This window comes from Oryx dammah, unplaced genomic scaffold (assembly GCF_014754425.2).
Source record: "Oryx dammah isolate SB20612 unplaced genomic scaffold, SCBI_Odam_1.1 HiC_scaffold_26, whole genome shotgun sequence".
NCBI lineage: Eukaryota > Metazoa > Chordata > Mammalia > Artiodactyla > Bovidae > Oryx > Oryx dammah.
The window spans coordinates 50791287-50808289 of record NW_024070210.1 but is presented as its reverse complement, the minus strand read 5'-3'; the positions used below and the strand labels follow the sequence as shown (position 1 = coordinate 50808289).

The 17003-nt window shown below is 39.2% G+C and overlaps 1 long non-coding RNA gene and 1 pseudogene across 1 annotated transcript in view; both read right to left on the bottom strand.

Annotated features, from left to right (window-relative positions):
- The window catches only part of LOC120853041, a 37243-nt gene extending 23775 nt beyond the window's left edge, over positions 1-13468 (bottom strand). The window contains exon 1 of the long non-coding RNA XR_005718699.1: positions 13200-13468. This is a non-coding gene — a long non-coding RNA (uncharacterized LOC120853041). The remainder of the gene's footprint in view (positions 1-13199) is intronic.
- A 2295-nt stretch (positions 13469-15763) lies between these two features.
- LOC120853830 lies at positions 15764-15863 on the bottom strand (annotated as a pseudogene).
- Positions 15864-17003: the final 1140 nt, after the last annotated feature.

Below are 17003 nucleotides of genomic sequence, written 5' to 3'. Positions count from 1 at the left end.
GGTCTTTTAACAGTGCCTTGGAACTGTCATGGCACCTCTAGGTGTGTCATTTCACTTGCTGATTGAGGATCAAGGGATAGTCATGTCTGCTGTCTTGGGTCCCATTTGATTCTAATCAGTTAATGTCATGTCCTTGGGCCTATGTCATTCTTTCAAAAGTTGTGCCCTGCCCCTTTGTCTCCTGTTACACCAGTGCTTCTGACAATGGGATTGCCAGGGGGCACTGTCCTTATTCTGAGTAGCAGGCAGTTCTGGGGTGTCACTTAGGTCCAAATGGCCCAAGCCTCTCTACAGCAGCTGGTACTTGCTCCATGTCACACAATCATTTCACAGAAGTTTTCTGAGCTTAGCAAATGAATTTCTTGGCTGCAAGAAATCAGGAACAGTGATCTGATTCAAGGGCTGCCAATGACTCATCATTTTAATACATAGTGTCTTACTGTCAAGGTTAGTAATCAATTCCTAGGCAGGTCTAGAAGTCAGGGGTTAATAGTTCAGGGGCCTGCTTCCACATGCCAGACTCTCTATGTGATCTCACTGCTACTGCTGCTGCTAAGTCACTTCAGTCGTGTCCGACTCTGTGCGACCCCATAGACAGCAGCCCACCAGGCTCCCCCGTCCCTGGGATTCTCCAGGCAAGAACACTGGAGTGGGTTGCCATTTCCTTCTCCAATGCATGAAAGTGAAAATTGAAAGTGAAGTCGCTCAGTCGTATCCGACTCTTAGTGACCCCATGGACTGCAGCCTACCAGGCTTCTCCGCCATAGGATTTTCCAGGCAAAAGTACTGGAGTGGGGTGCCATTGCCTTCTCCGATGTGATCTCACTGAAACCTCAAAATAACCCTGTGATGATGCATGTATGATTATGCCCTTTATACAGAGAGGAAAACTGATACTTAGGGAGGTTACTCAGTCACCCATATCCACACTCCAGTAAGTGGTGGGATGAAAACTGAATTGTGTTTGTTTATGGTGTTGGAGAAGACTCTTGAGAGTCCCTTGGACTGCAAGGAGATCCAACCAGTCCATCCTAAAGGAGATCAGCCCTGGGATTTCTTTGGAAGGAATGATGCTAAAGCTGAAACTCGAGTACTTTGGCCACCTCATGCAAAGAGTTGACTCATTGGAAAAGACTCTGATGCTGGGAGGGATTGGGAGCAGGAGGAGAAGGGGACGACAGAGGATGAGATGGCTGGATGGCATCACGGACTCGATGGACGTGAGTCTGAGTGAACTCTGGGAGTTTGTGATGGACAGGGAGGCCTGGCATGCTGCGATTCATGGGGTCACAAAGAGTTGGACACGACTGAGCGACTGAACTGAACTGACTGATGGTACCCCACTCCAGTACTCTTGCCTGGAAAATCCCATGCACAGAGGAGCCTGGCAGGCTACAGTCCATGGAGTTGCAGAGTCAGACATGACTGAGCATATTTTGTTATAATAGAGAACTGGATTTTCTTGGTGGCATCTCCACTTTTTTAGCCTCAGTAGCAAGCAAATTATTTAAAATCTTTGTGCCTCAATTTCCGTACTCTAAAATAGGGACAATGTTGGGGATGAATAAATAAGAATAGTCTGTGAACAGTGCTTAGCATAGTGCCCACCATCCTTATTATTACAGTCTTTCATCATGCTTTTTATTTCTCCCACACTTATATGTTCTTTCCTTTTCTCTTTTTCTGCCCATTTAACTATGATAAAGAATAGGAAAACTACTTATAGTGGTTTTGAAAAATGTATAGATAGGGTTTATGCTTCTTGGTCTTGATTTTGAAAATTAACTACATAAGTTGTTATGTATGCCTTTGTATTTTTTAAAAAAACAAAAAGCATTCTCCAAAAAAAAATTTTGTTTTCTGAGTGATTTCCACCATCAGTCTTAGAACAGCTAATCCTGAATTTAAACTGAAAAACTCCTTTTCAATTGGCTCCTTTTCTCAGGTTAATGGCCAGAGAAAGCAGGTTCTAGAGTGGGAAAGGCCCTCAGAGGGGTCCCTCCAGGGGCGGCGAGGACAGGACCCACCACCTGGAGGCTGACTCATGGGAGTCAGGACTCAGAGCTCTGTGGTTGAGTCTCTCCCTGTCTGACTCTTCAGACCCCAGGGGTCACATCTGAGGCCCAGAGAATCTTCTTGGGGGAGGCACAGCGGGTCGCAGGCAAAGGAGAAAATCGACCACACAGCTCTGCCCAGAACAGGTGGTGCAAACCTGCCTTTGGGAAGTTTATTTTTCCCCTTGGGTTGGGTAGAGGAGGGACACTTTTCAAAGCCCTGGATGTCTCTGGGTCAGAATACCTGTCTGGATTTGACCCCATTGTCACTAGCAAAGCCCATTAACAAGTCCCAAGAAATAAAAATAGAATCTGGGTAACAAAGTCTACTCTTTTTTTTTTTTCCTTTTCCTCTGTGCTTAGTCTGGTTTTACTTGCTCAAAGGGGGTCATGTACAGAGGCCTGGAACCCAGCCCTTCAGACCAGAATTCTTAGTGTGAAATGGCTGTAGTGCCGGACATCTCAGCTCTGGGGTGCGTGCAGAGGTGTTGCGCACAGCACTGCAATTCAAGATGGTGGCAGTGGTGGGCCGTGTGCAGAGATGCTGCACCTGGGGAGGTGAGCTGCACACCCTGGGCCAGCCTCGCGAGATCCTCGCTCTCGTGAGCTCCTTGCCCCGCCGTTGCTGAGGAGGTTCCTAGAAAGCAGCCCCCGCTCAAGCTTTTCTGGGAGACCACAGACTCTGCAGCAGGAGCTCTTACTCCTCTGCCTTTCTTTGCTTCTGAACCAAAGTCAATCTCCTTCTACTGGCTCGAATGACACCCGGCAGGAGAACAATTACGGGCCCAACAGGAAAGTCCCAATGCCATCAGCCCCAGTTTCACTTCTCACGCCCTGAGAAACTGCCAGTTTCTTCAGGTGAGGCCCACAGGCGTCCTTCCCGTTTCCTTAGCGGCCTGAGATTTGCAGGAAACAAGACTCTCCAGTAAGCGCTTGATATGAGTGAACAAGGTTGGGTTAGGATTTTACCTCTAGGTTAATTTCAAGGAAAGGAGAAGGAAAATACTGCTGTGTCTAAGCTTCCTTTGAATGCATGGCTACGGGAGTGATATCCCCAAGAGAGCCATTTTTCACTCTACAATTCCACTCCTATCATTTAATCTGACTGTCAGGCTGAGTGGAGGGTGGGGATTTTGGGAGAGTGAACCATCATATCGATGCCTTAGGAAACAGTGAAGATTAGATCTCGGAGGTCAGCCGGTGTGTAATTGGAATCTCGGGGCTAGGAGAACACAGTCAGATTTACACAGGGCTTCTCGTCTCTAGGGATTCTTTTATTTTTTTTTTTGCTATCATATTATCTCTGATAGAGCAAAACGGCTTGTTTTAGCTCTTGATAGAAAAGTAACTTCCCTTGTCCATTTTTTCACAGGCAATGTATAAAACAGGAAGAAAGTGGAAAGCCTGTCATATGTAGCAATACCGACTTTTTCATATGCCACAGAGAGGGAGGTGGATTTGAGGGAAGAAGATCTGGGTTTGAGTCCAGTTCTGCCTTGGGTAAGTTATGACATTACTACAATGAGAATAATGAAAGCCGTGATTCCAACCTCACAAGGCCATGAAAATGAAGGATGGTAAATATCTAAACATTCTTAAGCAATAAAAGAACCCACATGAAGTAGAGACCCCAGGCTGGGATGTTGAGTAGGTGAGTGTGTTTGTGGAACATAGAAATTTTAGCAGACTTGGGGGTCCAAGCGGTTCTGCTTCCTGACCTCGGAGCAGGATACTTATCATTACCACAGAGTCCCAGGGCAGCCGGCAGACACCAGCACAGGGAAAGGTCTGGTTCCTAGCAGGTCAGGACTGTCTTAGAAGGCAGAGGGAATGCTGAAATGCCCACTCTAAGTGGTTTATGAGTGTTGAAGAGGAAGAAAATTTCCTCTACCCTTCTAGGTTCTTCTGGCTGGTCTAAAAATTAAAATGACATGAAGCAGATTAATAGGAGAAAAATGAAACAGAAGTTTAATAACACTGGAGAGATCCAGGAAAACTGAGTAACTTGCCAAAATGGCCAAAGCCCTTACCTTAAATACCATCTTCAGGTAAAGACACTTGAGGATGTTGGGATAGTGGTTTGGGGCTTCAAAGCAGAGGAATGCAATTCACATGAAGATTAAAAAAGCAACATATGTTAAAACAGTCATTTGCTGGACCGTAGAGACACAATGGACACAGAGTGGACTCTGATCTCTAGCTCCTGCTGAGTTTTCCAACTAGTGCTAACCCATATTCTTTGCAGAGATCTCTGGTGATAGCTCTATTCTGGAAACAGGGCACCTATCTAAATTCTTTTAGGTAGTTAGGGATAAGGTCACAACTTCTTCCTGAGTCTTTTGGGCTTTGATTGTTTTGAGCTCAAAATAATCTGCCTGCCAAAGAGATGTTTTGGAATGGCAAATTTTGCTCCCCTACATGAGCTTCAGAGAGGAAGGCAAAACATGAATGGGCTACCTTGCAAAAATAATTCCTGCAGACTTAGGAGGTGGGGGTCAAGGGCAGACTAGATCTAGTGGACTGCAGGAGAACTGAGGGCTATTGCAATGCGGGAAGTACTGGGGACCTCACCCCTACTCCTTAGTGAATAAAGCCTGATACACTTAGTTATTAACCAGGTGCGTGCATGCTAAATTGCTTCAGTTGTGTCTGACTCCATGGCCCTATGGATTTCCCTGGTGGTTCAGACGGTAAAGCGTCTGCCTACAATGCGGGAGATCTGGGTTCAATCCCTGGGTTGGGAAGATTCCCTGGAGAAGGAAATGGCAACCCACTCTAGTACTCTTGCCTGGAAAATCCCATGGACAGAGGAGCTTGGTGCAGGCTACTGTCCATGGGGTCGCAAAGAGTTAGGCATGACTGAGCGACTTCACTTTCTTTCACTTTCTTTCTGTGGCCCTATGGACTGTAGCCAACCAGGCTTCTCTGTCCATGGGATTTCCCAGGCAAGAATACTGGAGTGGGTTACCATGCCCTCCTCCAGTTATTAATATGGTAAGGAATTAATACTGCAGTGAAGCTTGCTTTGGTTGTCTCTCTGACTCTCTTTGCTGGCCCTTCCTATCTTCACTGCCCCCTCCTTTACTGAGTTCCGAGCCCCTGAACTGCCTTCATCCCCGGCCCCCCTGCCCCCTGCCCCCCAACCCATTCCCCAGGAAAATTACTGCTTGGTTCTGCTTTCTCCCTGGAGACCCATGAGGAGAAAGGTTGGGTATACAGGTGAGATCCTCTGAGCAATGCATGTGGATGGAAAAGAGAAGATGTCAAGGGGATAAGCTCTGGGAGTTGCAGCATTTAGAAGTCAGGACAGTGAGGAGGGACCTTTCTGCTTTTGCAGAATTATTTCTTAAGAACAAGTTCTTAGTGGTAACATTTCTGGCTAAAGAGTGGGAACAAGAGTCTGTAAATGAATGTATAAACCGATTTCTGGGCAGCTTCACCATCATTGAATATTAGCATTCAACTTTTTTTTTTGTTCTTTTAGAATATGTAAATTGTAATCTTCAGAATGCTTTCATTTACATTTCTTTGATTTCTAGTGACTCTAACATTTTCCCACTGTTTGTCTACTAATTATATTCCCTTATGAGAATGGCCCTGTCTTTTACCTATTTGTCTTTTGGAATCTTGACATTTATCTTACAAATTTGAATCAGCTGGCTTTGATAGATCTTAATTCTTTGTAATGTTTGATAAAAATATTTTCCCTGTTTAAAAAAAATCTTCAGTAATGCTAATTCTTATAGTGCAATTATTTAAATAGCCTCAAAGCTGAGAAAGTTAAAATTCCCTCAGAGAGATGGTGGGTGTGTTAGCCGCTTAGTCGTGTCCGACTCTTTGTGACCCCATGGACCTTAGCCCACCAGGCTCCTCTGTCCATGGGATTTCCTAGGCAAGAATACTGAAGTGGGTTGCCATTTCCTTCTCCAAAGAGAGGTGATAAACACTTGTTTTCAACTTTCTGCAAGTTCTATAATTAGATTTTATATTTCAATCTTCAATCAACCAAAGCTTATTTTGGTGAATGTTTTATTTTTAATTACTTTTTCTATTATAAAAATCAATAAATGTTGATTATTGAAAAATAAGGACATTAAGAGCAAAAATAGAAACATGGTGAAAAGGATCCATAATTTCACCATCCAGAGATAGCCACTTTAGACAAATAACGAATGTTTGTGAGTATAGCACCTTATGCCCAGATTCATCAAATCCTAATATTTTGCTGTGTATGCTTCTTATTTTTATTAAAAAATAGAATACCTGTATACCTCTCTACCATAACCTAATTTCATTTTCTCCTGAAAGGCAACTCCATCCTGAATTGGTACCTATAATTCTCATCTTTATTTGTATATGTTTGCAGCCTAGGTATATGGTTATAACTATATAGCATTATTTTGTATGTTTAGAAATTACTATACTATGTATAATTTGTTTTTTCATTTTATTTTTGGGATTTACCTCTGCTGATAAAATTGCTATAAATAGTCACATTGTATATCACAATTTGTTCATTCTTTTGATGGGTATTTGTGTGGTTTAATTTGTGCTTGTGTTTTGCTGTTACAAGCAATGTTGCAATGGACTTTCATCTTCTACAAGTGAACTTCCAGGGTTTTCTCTTAGAAGAGTGAAATTGAGGGCTTGTGAGACATGTGTGTCCTTAGTGTTGCTAGATGTTGACAATTTATTCTCCAAAATGGTTGTTCCAATGAATACATCATCAACAAAATTGAATATTTCTCCAATTTTTCCACATCATCACCAGTACTTGATAGTACTGGATTATTTAATCTCTACCAGTTTGATGGATATAAAATGGTATCTCATTGTTTTAATTTTCATCTTTCTGATTACTACTAAGGTTGAGCATAGTTTTATATGTGCTGTTGGTCATTCAAATTTCCTCTGCTATACATTGCTTGTTCATATCTTTTATCTATCTTTCTATTAGTTCATTAGTGTTTTTCAGTAAGAAAAATATCTCCTTCCCATTTGCATTGTCTTTTCATATTGCTTATGATACCTTTTTTTGAATAGAATTTAAAATTTTCACATAGTCAGATTCATCAGGATTTTCCTTCGGGAACATTCTGTAGAAGAGGTAAATTTTTACCTTTATACTCTTGGAGTATTTTGGCAGGGCCTAATAATTAAACTGATATAAGATCAAGGTCACCAGGAGAAATATCAATAACCTCAGATATGCAGATGATACCACCCTTATGGCAGAAAGTGAAGAAGAACTAAAGAGCTTCTTGATGAAAGTGAAAGAGGAGAGGGAAAAAGTTGGCTTAAAGCTCAACATTCAGAAAACTAAGATTATGGCATCCAGTCCCATCACTTCATGGCAAATAGATGGGGAAACAGTGGAAACAGTGGCACAGTGGCTGACTTCATTTTTCTGAGCTCCAAAATCACTGCAGATGGTGATTGTAGCCATGAAATTAAAAGACACTTACTCCTTGGAAGAAAAGTTATGACCAACCTAGACAGCATATTGAAAGCAGAGACATTACTTCGTCAACAAAGGTCCATCTAGTCAAGGCTATGGTTTTTCCAGTGGTTATATATGTATGTGAGAGTTGGACTATAAAGAAAGCTGAGTGGAAAAGAATTGATGCTTTTGAACTGTGGTTGGAGAAGACTCTTGAGAGTCCCTTGGACTCCAAGGAGATCTAACCAGTCCATCCTAAAGGAGATCAGTCTTGGGTGTTCATTGGAAGGACTGATGTTGAAGCTGAAACTCCAATCCTTTGGCCACCTGATGTGAAGAGCTGACTCATTTGAAAAGACCCTGATGCTGGGAAAGATTGAAGGCAGGAGGAGAAGGTGATGACAGAGGATGAGATGGTTGGATGGCATCACTGACACAGTGGACATGGGTTTGGGTGGACTCGGGGAGTTGGTGATGGATAGGGAGGCATGGTGTGCTGCGATTCATGGGGTCTCAAAGAGTCGGATGTGACTGAGCAACTGAACTGAAGACAGACTAACAAGAGAAAAGTATACAAATTTATCCAAGTATTATGTGACAATGGGAGCCCTTATAAGACCCAAAGAAATTGTGAAACTTACAAGCTTTTATAGTGGCTTGAACAAAGAGAGGCAATTGTGGAAAAGTAAATCATATAGAGAGGCTAAAGGCAGATAAAAATTATTTAAACAGGGTCTGTTAGTACAGGATTTTCTTGGTTTTGATTCCCCATTAAAAAATGTTTCTTTTCTCCTGTTACTGGGAAGTCATCTTCCACATGGGGATTTTAATCTCCTGTTTTAGGAGGAAAGGGAGTGATAAGAATGCCCTTCTCACATGATGCTTTTCAAGTGCCTGTAGCTTAAAACAATACAAAGGTATTCTGTGATTTGTCACTATTTTTGCATTCCTAGAATTTAACTTTATTGGTCAGCAAGGGTTCTTGCTACAGCTACAATCTCTAAGTTCAGCTAAAAATGATTTTTCTGCCTGTGCTCATTGGGCCTGACATGATATTCAATAAAAGCAGATAAGTGATATGCACAAGATATTCCTGCTTTGCATGCCCTTATTGGATATAATTTATAATGCTAAATCAGTTCAGTTCAGTTGCTCAGTTGAGTCTGACTCTTTGGGATCCCATGGACTGCAGCACACCAGGCCTCCCTGTCCATCACTAACTCCCAGAGCTTGCCCAAACCCAAGTCCATTGAGTCAGTGATACCATCCAACCATCTCTTCCTCTGTTGTCCACGTCTCCTCCTGCCTTCAGTCTTTCCCAGCATCAGGGTCTTTTCCAATCAGTCAGTTCTTCTTTGCATCAGGTAGCTGAAGTATTGGAGCTTCAGCTTCCATCAGTCCTTCCAATAAATATTCAGGATTGATTTCCTTTAGAATGGACTGGTTTGAGAGCCCAAGGGACTCTCAGAAGTCTTCTCCAACACCACAGTTCTAAACCATCAATTCTTTGGTGCTCAGCTTTCTTTATGGTTCAACTCTCACATCCATACATGACTACTGGAAAAACCATAGCTTTGACTAGACAGACCTTTGTTGACAAAGTAATGTCTCTGCTTTTTCATATGCTTAATTCATTGCAGATTTTCTTCCAAGGAGAAATCATCTTTTAATTTCATGGCTGCAGTCACCACCTGCAGTGATTTTGGAGCCCAAGAAAATAAAGTCTGTCGCTATTTCCATTGTTTCTCCATCTATTGGCTATGAAGTGATGAGACTAAATGCCATGATCTTAGTTTTTTGAATGTTGAGTTTTAAGCCAGCTTTTTCACTTTCCTCTTTCACTTTCATCAAGAGACTGTTTAGTTCCTCTTTGCTTTCTGCCTTAAGGGTGGTATCATCTGCATATCTGAGGTTATTGATATTACTGAGATAATGCTAAATGGCTACAGTAATTTCTTCATTCATGTGTGTCCCCATGCATTCATTTATTCACTTATTCAACAACTGTCTTTGAAAAATCTGCTATGTGCCTGCTATCCTCCTGAGTCTGTTCCTAATTTTTTCAAACCAGTTGTATTGCAATTGACACTTGTGCATATTTACAATCCTAAGCCTAGTGTTTATGTGTGAGTGTGCTTGTGTGATATTTTTCACAAATCCGTGGATGAGGATAATACTTAGAATGAACTAAGTATCAAGTCTTGTTTCTCTGTGATTTGGAAAATCTCTTTGTTGACTCATAGAAATATTATTCAGAGTATTTGTTTAGGCCATACTTCTTTTGGTGAATGAGATAATTCTTAACAACTTTCTCAATTTCCTTCTCCATCAGTATTTTCATGTTTTTTGTATTTTGTTTTGCTAACTTTTAATTTTGTATTTGTATTGTCCATTTGGCTAAACAATTCAAATTGATTATCCTAAATTGTGACAGCAATGATTTATATTTTAAAATCCATTATATCAGTTTTTAAATCACCAGTCTTTTAATTTTATTGACTAATACCTTTTATTTATTATATTTACAAGGGTTTTAATATATCTTATACTCTTTTCAGAGAATGAACATTTAAATTTACTTCTACCAATTTTCTATTTTTTAGTTTATATCTGTCATTTTTTTATGTTTCCTCTTACGTTGACATGCTTCATAAGATTTTAAATCAAGTGCTTAGTTCATTTATTTCTTATTTCTAAAATAAAATCACATAGATCTATACCTTTCCCTCTTGGTTTATCCACACTCTTAATAGGTGGTGTTTTCATTTTTTATAGTACTTTGGAAATTATGATCATGTTTTTAATTTTCAACTTGACCCTGTTGCTCGGGAGAATTTTTGTTTTTGTTGTTAGAAGCTGTCAGCCATGTATTTGTTTATTGTTATTATAAATTTTTGCTTGCATATACTTTTAAACTTAGAGAAATGTTGAAAACCAGATTAACTTTTAGCTAGATTCACCATTTGTTTTGATGGAGAGAATTGATGCTTTTGAACTGTGGTGTTGGAGAAGACTCTTAAGAGTCCCTTGGACTGCAAGGAGATCCGGCCAGTCTATCCTAAAGGAAATCAGTCCTGAATATTCATTGGAAGGACTGATGCTGAAGCTGAAACTCCAACACTTTGGCCACCTGATGCGAAGAACTGACTCATTGTAAAAGACCCTGATGCTGGGAAAGATTGAAGGCAGGAGGAGAAGGTGATGACAGAGGATGAGATGGTTGGGTGGCATCACTGACTTGACTAATATACGTTTGAGTAAACTCCGGGAGTTGGTGACAACCAGGGAGGCCTGGCGTGCTGCAGTCTGTGGGGTCACAGAGTCGGACATGACTGAGCAACTGAACTGAACTGACCATTTGTTTATATTTTGCTTGTTTCTATTTTGTTCTGATCACTTTATAATTCATTCTCTATATATGAATTCTTTTTCTGAGCCACTTGAGAATAAGTTGCAGATGTAATATATATACCTAAATACTTCGATGTCTATTTCCTGGGGCAGACATTTTCTCTTATAAAACCTTATAAGAAAATGTTATAAGAAAACCCATCTTCCTTATAAATACAGAATTGTAAAGTAAAATAAAAAAAAATAAATAAAAGTGATTTAAAGTAAAAAAAAAACAACAACCCATTTTCCTTATAAATACAGAATTGTAAAGTAAAATAAAAAATAAATTAAAAAAATAAATAAAGTGATTTAAAGTAAAAAAAAAAAAGAAAACCCATTTTCCTTATATAGGAAATTTAATGGTTAATAAAATTGGAAAATTTCATGTTGATACAATATGATTTTCTAATTCTGTAGTCCATAATTGTCAGTTATCACAATGTTGTATTTTATATATAGTTATAATAAATAGAAATACTATATATAATATAAAATATGAATAATAAATAGAAATAAATGTATATAATCTATATTTAAATTTAGAATTTATTTTATTTGCTATATATAATATATATTATATATATATATAGAGAGAGAAATTGAGAGATAATAATGAAGGTGACAGTGGTGACAACTGAAGTGGCCGTATACTTACAGAAACTACTCCAGATAGGGCACTTAATATATGAGTATTTATTTTCTTCTTGTAGTATGATCTAAAGAAGTTCATATTTATTACTGTCTTATTATGAAGTTAGTATTTATTCAGAGTAGAAAAATAATGCAAAATAACAACAATCACTCAAATTTCAGAGCCTAGAGATAAACCATCATTAGTATTTAGATGTATATATTTGAGACGTGTGCTTTCAATCAACAAAATTTCTGGATTTTTTTCTTGTTAAATAAAATATAAGTACATTAAAAATATGGTATCATATTATATGATATATATTTTATTATTTTAATACTTTATAGCTAATGTTCATAACAACTTTGCAAAGTAGAGCCACATTTTCAGATGAAGAGTCCAAAGTTCAGAGAGGCTCAATAAATTGCTTAGGTCACACAGCAGTAAGGGATGGAGTTATAATCCAAATCCTGCCCTGTCTGCTTCTAAGGCTATAGAGTAGATCACTATTTTGCCCCAAACTTTCATTGATTTCACTTATATCATTAACATTGAGTTTTATTGCATTGTGGGGAGAAAATAACTTTCCTTGTGGCTTCCCTGGTGGCTCAGGGGTAAAGAATCTGCCTGCGAATGCAGGAGATGTAGGTTCGATCCCTGGTTCAGGAAGAACCCCTGGAGGAGGAAACACAACCCACTCTATCTAGTATTCTTTCCTAGGGAAATCCCATGGACAGAGGAGCCCAGCGGGCTATAGTCCATGAGACTATAAAAGATTCAGATGTGACTTAGTGACTATACAACAGTATCAGAAATGTTCTATATAAATTTTCTCTTGATTTAGTTTTGGGGCCTTATTTGAGAGTTCGTATGTATCTACTAATGCCCAATACATTGAAAAAAATGTATAGTCTATGTTGTCATTGAGTTTAATATAAATCTACTTGTTCTGATACGGCAATTGTGTAGTATTTATCCCTTCTCTTTGCATTTCTAGCTTTGGTAATCCATGTCTTCACTGTGGGTTTTATATTTTTCGTTATAATCAGAAGCCTCCTAGCATCCTCCCTCTGCCTTTTTGGCATCAAAATCTCTTTTGTATGATATCAACTTTACCAATTGTTTTCTTTTAGTTTTATAGTTTCCTTGATAATACTTTTTTATTTTTAGCATTCTGCATCTTTTTTGTTATATATCATCTTTAAACAAAGAGCATATTGTTGGGTCTTGTGTTTTAATCCACAGGAATTTTTTTTTTTGAGAAGTAAATGGCCTAGTTACATGGAGTCTTCTGGGATGCAGGTAACAGTGATATGAGATGGTCTTGCAGCTATGAGCTGTGGACTTTTGCTAGTTACTTAATGATTCTGGGAGGAGGCTACCTGTTTCCTTATCTGTAAAACTGTGTTAATTAAGAGTGCTAACCTCACGGAGTTGTTGTGAAGAGTAAATAAGATCAGGAAAATTCAGGAATAGAAATATATTAAAGCATATTAAATTATTATATGTAGAAGGTAGTTGTCATCATGTCTGGAAATATCATTCAAAGCAAGTTTCTTGGCAATAGCACATAAAGCAAGTTCTTAAAACAAAGATCTCTGTTCAAAATGGGGCTAATCAGCTCCATCCTTTTCTCTAACCATGTCTCAAACTTCTCTCTGAGATAACAGGAATAACTTACAATAAAGTGGCTGAGAAGCAGTGGTCCAGCGCCCCTGATGTGTTCCCAGTTTTCAGTTCAATTGTCCGTCTCTGCTTCTGGCTGCACTGTGGAGTTTCACAACTTGACTTAAGTTCAGCCCTGTCAGGAATCACTGCCTTGCTTTGCATTTAATTAAGCAAATGTATAGGTTGTACAAATACGTTATTTGCTCCCATAATGGATATCGAAGCTGCAGGCTTAGCTGGCCAGGCTATTTTCATCAGGCTTTGAAAAACTGAAACAGGAAAACAAACCAAGTCAGGCTGGGTTTTCTACTTCCTGGATTGTGTAACTTGACTACGCCCAATGAAAGCCATCTGGTGGGCACCCAGGCATGAGGACCGATTCTCAGCCTTTGGTTCTCCTTCTAGCTGTGCTCCAACCCCTGCACAACGGAAACCTCTGCATCAGTTACAGTTGTTAGAAACTGAAACTGAATTCTTATTTACTTCAGCTCCTAAGGATCAAAGAAGGACAGGGACAAAAGGGAAGAAAGTCTGAGGTTTCAACTACAGTCCATTTTTAACTTTCCAAAATGGTCTTGGTATTTTCAGATCCAGATAACCTTAAATCAGACAATGCAGTATTACCAAACTGAGAAACAAATATCCTATAATATTATAAACTGATAAACTCCAGAAAAACCTCAATCTATTTTAGTTTCAGTAGTTTCAAGTCTCTGCTGGCTTCTATTTGATTAGTCAGAGGGAGATATGGGTCCATTTCCTACCTGATACAATAGAGCAATTTTCTTAACCTCCTCTGATAATAATAATCATCTCATCTCTTTTAAACACAGTTCCCAAGTCCCTCCCGGGAGATTCTGATTCAGTCCATCTGGGATGGTGCCTCAGATTTGTGTTCTTAACATGAGAAAAGCTTGGGAAAAATCAGAGTAGAGGGAATAGTCTGTTTTTAGAATCAGACAGCTCTGAGCTGAAATCCTATATCTTTCCCTTCCTAGTTATGTGGCCTTGCACAAATTACTTAACCTTCCTTAATCTCATCTGAAAAAAAAAAAGTGGAAATAAAAACATCTAACTCTAAGAGTTGTGAGAGGATTAAAGAAACTTAAGCACTTTATAGTATCCACTTTTCTGCATTCTGCTTAATCATTTCTTCTTGGGTTAGTTTGCAGATTGTGAACTTATTTAGCCCACAGGCACAGTGGTTTGATATATATGCATATATATCTGTATATATATATATATATATAGTATGTGTGTGTGTGTATATATATATAGTGTGTGTACATATATTTATATATAGTGTGTATATATATACATATTTTACTTATCTTTTCAATTTGTTCATTTTGTTTATTTATTGGCTGTACTGCACGGCTTGCAGGATCTCAGTTCCCTGACCAGAGATTGAACCTGGGCCACATCAGTGAAAGCCTTGAATCCTAACCACTAGACCACCAGGGGACTCTGTGTAAAGCTTTTATTGTGCTTAAGAAACTGGGGTTCCTGGTACCCACGAAATACCTTCTTGATAGTATGATGTGTCAACATAGCACACGCCCAGCTTTTGAAGGGACTGCCAAATTTCTTGTGTGTGTGACTTTTCTGTGGCAGGCTCCTAATTATTTAGGGGTCCCCGGTGTTTAGGAGTCTCATGATCTTACCCCTCCATTGTACCAGAAATTCCAATTTTCTTGAATCCAATCATATATGTGTGTATATACATACATGTATGTATATATATACATGCATGTGTATATATCTATTTATATGCATATGTGTATATACACGTGTGTGTGTGTATATATATATATATATATACACACACATGCATATGTGTATATATATTTCTTTCTGCAGTTGAGGCAATTTCCCCCAGCTTTACTGAAATATTATTGATATAAGTATGTCTAATGTGTACAGTGTAATGATTAAAGACATGTATACATTGTAAACCCTGGTGACTCAGAGGGTAAAGAATCTGCCTGCAATAAAGGATACCCAGGTTCAATTCCTGGGTTGGGAAGATCCCAGAATAGGGAATGGCAATCCACTCCAGTATTCTTGCTGGGAGAATTCCATGGACAGAGGAGCCTGGTGGGCTACAGTCCATGGGGTGGCAAAGAGTTGGATATGACTGAGCGACTAACACACACACATTGCAAAACAATGCCAACAATAAGTTTAGTCTCCATGCCTGCATGCTCAGTTGCTTAGTTGTGTCTAATTCTTTCCACCCAGTGGACTGTAGCCCACCAGGCTCCCTTGTCCATGGGAGTTTCCCATGGGAAGAAAACTGTAGTGGGTTGCCATTTCCTTCTCCAGGGGATCTGATTTTCCCCACCCAGGGATTGAACCCACGTCTCTTTCATTGGCAGAGTCTTTACCACTATGCCACCTGGGAAGCACCAACATCTTCATCTCTTGACATAATTATGATATATAGTTTTTCCTTGTGTGGTGATAACATTAAGATCTACTTTCTTAAAAACTTTCAGTATAGTCACTATGCTATACATTAGATCCCCAGACCTTATTTATCCTTTAGCCAGGATTTTTGCACCCTTTGACCAACATCTAAAATATGAATGCTTCACAAATCTACACATCATCCTTGAGCAGGGGCCATGCTAATCTCCTCTGTATCATTTCAATTTTAGTATGTGTACATATGTACATATATTTTTCCTTCAACAGAAAATATACATTTAAATTATTCCATTTGACTTTTACACAGAATATGTTCTAAGTGCTTTGCATTGGCAATTTCCTCTTCCTGGCCAGAAAAACCTTTGTACTTTTTTCTCCCATCCTAATAGCAAGAAATCCAATGGATTTCTGGAGAATACATTTATATTTCCTTTATATTTTGCATTGTTCAAAAGAATTCAGACACAAGGTGGGAAAAATAAGATGAGCTCATGATTGAAATTACACATCAAATACATGTTGTACTGTTCCTTTCCCTTCCTGGTCATGGGCCAGGTATTTGTGCTAAACTCTTAAGCAGTCATTACAAACCCTCTGCAGACAGAAAATGAAAGGGATGATCCTCAAGCTAGTTATTAGGATAATCGTCTATATAAGCTTTGAACACTGTTTTAAGTTTTCCACTAGCCTAAGACTTTATGTCCTAATTAACATCAGGATCATTAAGAACCTACATAAGAGTCATGTAGTATTACAGAAAACTAGTGCTTTCCAACATCCCAGCCAAATATAAAATGAATCAGGGCATAAGGAAATCTCTTGCTGTAGAATTGATGTTAGCTAGATGGAAGAGTTGGGCCAAGGATCAGCCAGTCCCCTGGTCCAAAAGTCATCACCATAGCAATGCTAGTGATGGCTGCTGTACTGCTATCAGCAATGACACCCTTAAGAGGCATCAGTAAAGAGAGGAGCCTGTTATATTTCCGGGCTAGGCTCCTGGTAAGGGAAGTTCATGTCATTTTTATGCCAAATTACTAGGAAAAATAAAGAGCCTCTTTCATGTTAACCTTTCAAACCAGTCTACAAAGTAAAGGCAAATGTCCAGACGCACAGCCTGGCTGAGGCCAGGTGAGTGTCTCTTGTGTAGGAAACCTGTAGCTTTCTTAGATTTGCCTTTTAGTCTTGTTTTTTTCCTAGTAATAGTGCTGTACAGAACCTTCAACAAGAAAAACCAAAAAGAGGATAGTTGCTTTTGAAGCCACTACTCTTGTCTGCCTCATTCATTTCAAACCGAGGTACTTCTCAAAGAGATGAAGGCCTGTGTACAAGCAACAATGCCATTGCATTCTCTTGCCACCAGCTGTGATGTGGTGGCTTTTGATTCTAC